Raw genomic sequence first — 8,142 nt, 5'->3', positions numbered from 1 at the left:
TGTTCAGTCCATCTGGTCCAGTGTGTCATTCAAAGTCATTGTTTCCTTGTTGATTTTCCACTTAGGTGATTTTTCCAGTGATGTGTTAAATTTTCCTTCTCTTTTTGTATTATTAAAATTTAAAATTTCCTTCTATTATTGAATTATTATCAAAGAGTTCCTTTATGTTTGTTATTAATTGTTGTATGTATTTGGCTGCCCCCATGTTGGGGGCATAAATACTTACAATTGTTTATCTTCTTGTTAGATAGTACCCTTTATTATGATATATTGCCTGTCTTCATCTCTTGTTACAGTCTTTGGTTTAAAATCTAGTTTGTCTGATATAAGTATTGCTACTCTAGCTTTCTTTTGATGTCCATTAGCATGATAAATAGTTCTCCATCCCCTCAGTTTCAATCTGCAGGTGTCTTTAGGTCTAAAATGAGTTTCTTATAGGCAGCATATACATGAGTCTTATTTTTTTTTTTTTCAATTAGCAATAATCGCGCCTTGGATAAACCACATTGGCTACGATACTGCCACTGCGCAAAACTTGTTTTTTTTTTTTTTAATCCATTCTAACACCCTAACACTCTTTTAATTAGAGCATTTAGTTCATTTACATTCAGAGTAATTATTGACATATATGAATTTAGTGCCATTGTATTACCTGTAAAGTTGGTGTTTCTGAAGATTTTCTCTATTCCTTTCTAGTCTTTGTCACTTTTGATCTCTCTTTCCCACTCAAAAAGTCCTCTTTAATATTTCTTGCAGGGCTGTTTTGTGGTCGTGAACTCCTTTAGTTTTTGTTTGTCTGGGAAACTCTGTGTCTCCTTCTATTCCAAATGATAACCTTGCTGGACAGAATTATTTTTGGCTGCAGATTTTTCCTATTTATCACACTGAATATATCATGTCACTCCCCTCTGGCTTGCCAGGTTTCTGTGGAGAGATCTTCTGCTAGCTTTATGGGCCTTCCCTTGTAAGTCACAGGCTTCTTTTATCTTGCTGTTTTTAGGACTCTTTCTTTATCACTATATTTTGCAAATTTAATTACAATATGTTATGATGTTGGTCTGCTTTTGTTGATTTTGATGGGAGTTCTCTGTGTCTCCTGGATTTGGATGTCTGTTTCCTTCCCCAGATTAGGGAAGTTTTTGGCTGTTATTCCCTCAAATAAATTTTCTGCCCGTTTTCTCTCTCTTCTTCTCTGGGACTCCTATGATCCAAAGTTATTACATTTGATGGAGTCACAAAGTTCCCTAAGTCTATTCTTATGATCCATATTCTTCTTTCTCTCTTTTGTTCAGCTTCATTATTTTCCACTATTGTATCATCTATATCACTTATTCTTTCCTATGCTTCTTCTATTCTTATGGTCATTACATCCAGTCTGTTGTATATTGTATTTTTCATTTCTGACTGATTCTTTTTTAACTCTTTTATCTCTATTGTAAGGGTCTCCCTGAAATCTTCAATTTTCTCAAGCTCAGTGAGTATCCTTATGACTGTTGCTTTAAATTCTCCATCAGGCATGTTACTTATATCTGTTTTGATTAGATCTCTGGCCATGACCTTTTCTTGTTTCATTTGTGATGAATTCCTCTATCTTGGCACTTTGTCTAAGTCTCTGTCTTCTTCTCTGTGTTAGAAAAGCTTGTTGTGTGTTTCCTGTTCCTGAGAGTGATGGCTTTATGAAGAGGTCATATAGTGTCCAGGGCCTGGCACTTCAGGGAGTGTCTCTGGTGTGTGCTTCTTGTGCTCTGCGCACAGTTTTCACTGTTCTATCCTTCAGGCCAGTCATCTATAGAGGCTCTCCTTGCTGTTGTGGGCAGTGTTTGAACATTGGCTAGAGTTTGGCAAGTTTTAACCAAGTGTGCTCTGGTCTCCTCTACTTCTACAGACCTGAAGCCTTGAGGAACTCTCTGGTTGGTAGATGTGGTTGGTGCAGAGGTTTCTGCTGGTCTTCTGGGGAAGGGGCCCACTGTGCTGGGCCTTAGGCACACTTTCCTGAGAAAAGCAGTGCAAGCAAAGTGCAGGGGGCTGGGACTTGGTGTAAGCAGCTTAGGTGGCCAATGTTGGCACTGTGCTATTTACTAAAGTTGTTTTATCTTTTTTTTTTAAGATTTTATTTATTTATTTGAGAGAGAGAGAATGAGAGATAGAGAGCACGAGAGGGAAGAGGGTCAGAGGGAGAAGCAGACTCCCTGCCGAGCAGGGAGCCTGATGTGGGACTCGATCCCAGGACTCCAGGATCATGACCTGAGCCGAAGGCAGTCGCTTAACCAACTGAGGCACCCAGGTGCCCTACTAAAGTTGTTTTATGCTGAGGGGTGGGGGAAGGAAATGGCTCCAGCAGCTCCTTTATCCCCAGAGAGGGGCCTCCATGCTTGCTGCTCTCAGAGAAGCACTCCCAGAAGAGCAAGTAATTTCCCCCATGCATCCCAGGCCTTTTTCAGATCACTGCTTTCATGCTGTCTGTTTTCAGGTTGCTTGCTTGCCTAGAGCAGCACAGTGCATTTTGTGCTCTATCCTAGCCAAATCTGGTATCTTTTAAAACTTTGAACTCTAGGGACCTAGTGTCATGGGGACCTGCACTGGTCGTTTGGGGGAGGGTCTTGCCATGCTGGGACTGATGCAGGTTTGACCAAGTAGGGCATTTGTGCCAGAGCACAGGTGGATGGGATTTGGAGCAAGCAAGCTAAACAGCCAGTGTCCAGTTTAGCTGCCCTTAGCAGGTGTCTCTGTGCCTTTGCTGAGGGGCAGGGGAGGAAAATGGAGCCCACCAACTCTTTTGTCTCCAGAAAGGCATATCTTTGAACACCATCTCTCCCAGATGCACTCCAAGAAAAGCAAATAGTCTCTCTGCTGTGAGCCTTAGGCGATCCTCAGATCATACCATCTGCCCTGGGATTGTTTGTCTGCCTTCTTCCTAGGAGTAAGACAGCATCCTCAGAGCTCTATCCCAGCTGAACCCACAGACTTCTAAAACTCCAGTCTTTGAGCCCTGCTGGTTGCAAAAACTCACAAAAATCAGCCCCTCTCATTTTCCCAGCCAATGTCTTTGGGTAAGTGTTCTGTGTGTATATATCCCCGTGCACTCCACTCTCTCACCATTCTCTGCATCACATGCAATCCATTTCTCCCCCAAACCATGTCTCCACACTTCCTACCTTCCTCAATGTGGCCTTTTCTCTCCCTCTAGTTGTTCAGTTTGTTCTCTCAGTACTAAGGACAATTCTGGGATGTTCACAATGATTTGTCAGTTACCTCATTGTGTTCAAGGGATGAAACAAGCCTACATTCCTCCTACTATGCCACCATCTTAGCTCTTCCCACTGAAAATAAGTAATCTTTGTACCTTCTCTTTTATATATAAAGTACAAATATATATATATTTAATAAACAGACATACAATATATGTGTTGTATTACTGGGGGGGGGAACTTTTTAAAAGACTTTTCAGGAGGAGGGAAATTAAGGAAAGATTGAGAAACACTGACCTGGACAAAAAAAAAATCCCAAATTCCCATGGAAATGCATAATGAAATATGGTAATGATAAGGTATCTTTTGACTTCCCAAAGTGTAAGATGCATATTAAGGCAATATTTCTCATGGCTTATAGTGGAAGCTGCTTTTCATCAAAATTTGACAGATTTTAAGGCTTTTCTTATTTAATGAATGTAGTAAGAACATTCTAATTTCTAATTATATTTATCTTTGCCTGGACTTTATTTTCTGAATTTGCTGAAAATTTTCTGAATTTGCTGAAAATTATTATTGCCCTACATAGGCAGAATAAAAATCTTTTCAAAAGTGTTCATAACAGTCCTCTGGTCTTCAAAGATTTTCTTGAGATTAGTTATCTTCCCTGAGCCTATCACTTTTTTTCAAGGTCTCCAATGGCTTGAAATTCATCTCATTCTTCAATATTTATAATTATTATTTGTTTCCTATCACAAAAGTATCACAACCACTCTTTACTCTGTTTTACCCTCTATCACATGCATTGTCAAGATAGACCATATTTGGGGTCTTAAAGCACAACTTAATGCATTTAAATGTTTTAAAGTAAGGTTAAACTTGAAATCATTAACAGAAAGGTATCAGGAAATTTTTAAATATTTGGAAGTTACCAATATACTTCCAAAAATTAATTGTTAAGTTGGAACTTATTTATAAAAAAGAATAAAGTTGAAAATTCACATTATCTGTTTCAAAATTTACTGTAAAAGAATTTGTTATTTTAGAGAAAGGATAGACATATAAATCAACAGATTATCACAGAACCCAGAAAAAGACCAACCTACATATAGTCAATTACTTTCTGAAAAAGTATAAAACCATTCAATAGAGGAAAAGTTCTCTTTTTTTTCCAAAATGATACTAAATAATTAAAGATCTAAGGAAAAAATAACTTTACTTAAGATCATACCTTAAAAAAATAACTCCAAATGAACCATAGACATAACTATAAAAAGCAAAATTATAAAAATTCCAGAGAAAAATATAGGAGATTTTTTTGTGTGTGTGGCTGTGAGTTTGGCAAAGTAATTCTGAGGAAAATATTACTATGAATGAGTATCAACAGAAACAAAACAGCATAATTAGCATCCCAAGGATTTTGATGTTGGAACTATCTATTGTTCTAAGTTACTTCCTATTTTCCAGCATGAGATTATTTCAACACTGGATTAATCTAATTGTAATCTTTTGAGTAGTTTAAATTACAATTAGATTAACCCAGTTTTGAAATATTCTATGCTAGAAAATAAGAAATGACTTGAGACAACAGGGTTGAAAGTGACAACAACAAAGTAGTTGAATGAGAAGGAGGCTGATATACTTTTGGGTAAACAAGGACAAAGAGAACAAGGCATTACATGAGAGATGCTATTAAAGTTAACAAATGTATCCTTGTGTGTTTATAGAAAGAAAACAAATAGAAATAAAAGAATTAAGATATGTGATTGTATTGTTAGATTTCATGATTTTTAAGGTGAAGTCTCCCAAGTAATGAGAAATTTCAAAATTTAGAATATGGTAAAAAAAAATAGATTAATTAAAAATGTCAACACAGGGGTGCCTGGGTGGCTCAGTCATTAAGCGTCTGCCTTCAGCTCAGGTCATGATCCCAGGGTCCTGGGATCAAGCCCCACATTGGGCTCCCTGCTACGCAGGAAGCTTGCTTCTCCCTCTCCCACTCCCCCTGCTTATGTTCCCTCTCTTGCTGTCTCTCTCCGTCAAATAAATAAATAAATAAAGTCTTTAAAAAAAATGTCAACACATGGAGGATTCCCTTCTGACACCCTCTGACACTCCCAGTGCTTATATTAGTTTCCAGTTGGATCTTATAGTTTCTATACTACTGAATTTTGGAAGAAATCCAGCAAACCTTAGCTAATCAATCACCTTTCATGAAAAGGCATTATCATTTATATTAAAGTGTATTTTTTTTTGTTTGCTAATCTCATGGTTAATCATTAAAAAGAACTTTTTAGTTAACAAAGAATATAAGAAAAATATTTAGAATAATATATGAATATTTAACTATTGAAGTGTGATTATTGAGAAATAAAAGATCATTTTAATGCATAATATTTTTTGCTAAAAAGAGAATAATTTAATTGATAATATGGATTCATTTTATTCTCCTAACAAAGTGGCTGTGTTTGCCTTGGAATTCATTATACTGATAGTACATCCAGTGAAATATAATTTAACCTTTAATTAAAAGATCATTTACAGTATTTACCATTTTAATGAAATAGCTAAATTTAATTAATTGCAAGTGAAAGAAATATCTATACTTTAAGATAAATTATAACTTAAAAATTATGCCAAATATTATATATGAATTTAAATTGTATGTTATTTCCATTATAACCTGAAGTCATTATCTTATTATATGACATAATTACTATAAAAGTAGTTGCTATATCTCACTGCAGATATTAACAGCATATTAAAATCACAACCAATATTATTACTGCTTTAAATATAATACTCAGAATGTAGTAAGAGATGAAAATAAATCACAGGTGCTGCAGATAGGGAGAGAGCCTTGATCATGGAAACGAGATAGAGTGAGAGGGAGAGAGAGAAATCAGCATACAGGGGATTGCACAAGAAAAATAATTCCTCAAAACCATTGACTGGGAAATGAGCTGATTATTGCAAAGTTTTACAAGCAGTAGAGCTCAAAGTCTAAAGTTTTAGAAGCCCATGCCATCACTGGTGTGGAGCTTGGCAGGGCTTAGAGTTGTTCCTGTGAAGGAGGGCAGAGGCCCTGGAGCAGACATTGTGCTTTGGGGATCCCCTGAGTCACACTGGGAGAGACAGTTCCCCTTCCTGGAGTGCATTTGGGAGAGGTGGCACTGCATCTCTGGGGGCAAAACGGAGAGCAGTGAAAAGTTCTCATTACTCATGTGTCTAATGTTCTCTTTGGTTAGTGGGAATAATGTCACCTTCTTCTGGATTCCACATCACATTGTCTACCCAGTGAATTCACACCTCATGTTATCTAGATGTTATATCTCTTTTCATTCACATTGTAAAGTTCATAATTGCTATAATATTTTACAAACTAAGTGATCATAATGTTTCAGAAACATTTTAAGAACATTACATATATGATCACAGTTATTCCCAATTATTCATTTGAGGCAAGCAGAATGAGATAAGTAACTTTTTGAAGAAAGTAAAGTTAATAAACTTAATAAATTTATTTACAAAGTATGAATAAATGGAAGAAAGCACTCTGTAATTGCTTCTTGAGGCTCCACATTAATTCAACTTGTCTCCTCTTTCTTTTAATTCGTTTTTTCCCTGCTTTCTCACTCTGAATTCTACATCTACAATATGGTTAGGACATGCGTATGTAAAAAACAAAGTATGTGCTTTATCTGGATCAGTAACTGGTACACTGTTAAGGTATTAATATATGATGTACAGAGCCTGACTTACTCTCAAGAAATTACTAATTTCCAGGAAGTTGTACAATGACATAATTTACTATCAAATATTACAAATACTGTAGAATTCTAATGAAAACCGTAAAACAGACTCTTTAACTATAGAGAATAAACTGAGGACTGCTGAAGGGGAGATGAGTGGGGGGATGGGTTGAATTGGTGATGGGGATTAAGGAGGTAATTTGTGATGAGCACTGGGTGTTGTATGTAAGTGATGAATCACTAAGTTCTATTCCTGAAACTAATATCACACTACATGTTAACTAACTGGCATTTAAATAAATACTTGAAACTACAAAAAATTAAAAATAAAAATATATTCCTGGTTATATCTTGTCAAAGTTGATCATGTCAATACCCATTTTAATTGCTTGTTTTGTAAGACAAGAAAAAAAAGAGTATTCATTTTAAATTAAAAAAAATAATTTATCGTCCTAAAAAAATGTAGGCTATGTATTTTGTTCTATATACTCTCTATATTTCCTTTATTCTTTTTGTAGAATTCAGGGATGTGTGCAGTCACACAGTGTCAGAACATCTTTCAGTGTTGTTTACAAAGCTCTTGACTTAGTAGCTGTTGGCAGTAATTAGCATAACTTTGCTAAGTTAATGCAGCTTTTTTTATCTCCTTGTTCTGGTTTGTGAAATGCTTCATTTAAACTAAATGCACTTTAATGTCTTTTATAAAGGTAAAATATCACAGTAGAGGTCTACCCATAAGGATCATTATTAATGTCACCACTATAAAAAATGTGATTATTCAGACAAGTGTGATTAAATATTGTGCTTAAAATTAACACCAAGGTTACATATTAATGTATGCTTCTGTCAATAGAGCATTTCCTTATATACAGTATTATAAACTAATTGACTCAAATAGAAAACAGAACAATGAAGTGCTAAAATATTTAAATAAAACATAATTTTTAAAGCAGATTCATTTATTTGTTAACTTTGTAACCTTAGGGAATTTATATAAATTATTTAGGATTCATACTATTCAGGCACCATCTGAAAAATGATTAATAGGTAATACCCTCAAAATTCCCTTGGCGATTTATATTCACCCAATATATAACTGCTATAATAGTACTAAAAGTATTACTGATACTAATGGAAATAAAGTTTATTATATTTTATTTGTTATTATTATGAACAACATAATTGGAGCTTAACAAAGGAAA

General features: G+C 35.2%; 1 pseudogene; it reads right to left on the bottom strand.

Moving 5' to 3' along the window:
* Window positions 1–404: 404 nt before the first annotated feature.
* LOC118550893 (U4 spliceosomal RNA) lies at window positions 405–536 on the bottom strand (annotated as a pseudogene).
* Window positions 537–8,142: the final 7,606 nt, after the last annotated feature.

This window comes from Halichoerus grypus, chromosome 3, assembly GCF_964656455.1.
Source record: "Halichoerus grypus chromosome 3, mHalGry1.hap1.1, whole genome shotgun sequence".
Classification (NCBI taxonomy): Eukaryota; Metazoa; Chordata; class Mammalia; order Carnivora; family Phocidae; genus Halichoerus; species Halichoerus grypus.
The sequence above is the reverse complement of the archived record's forward strand: the minus strand, read 5'-3'. Positions and strand labels throughout refer to the sequence as shown.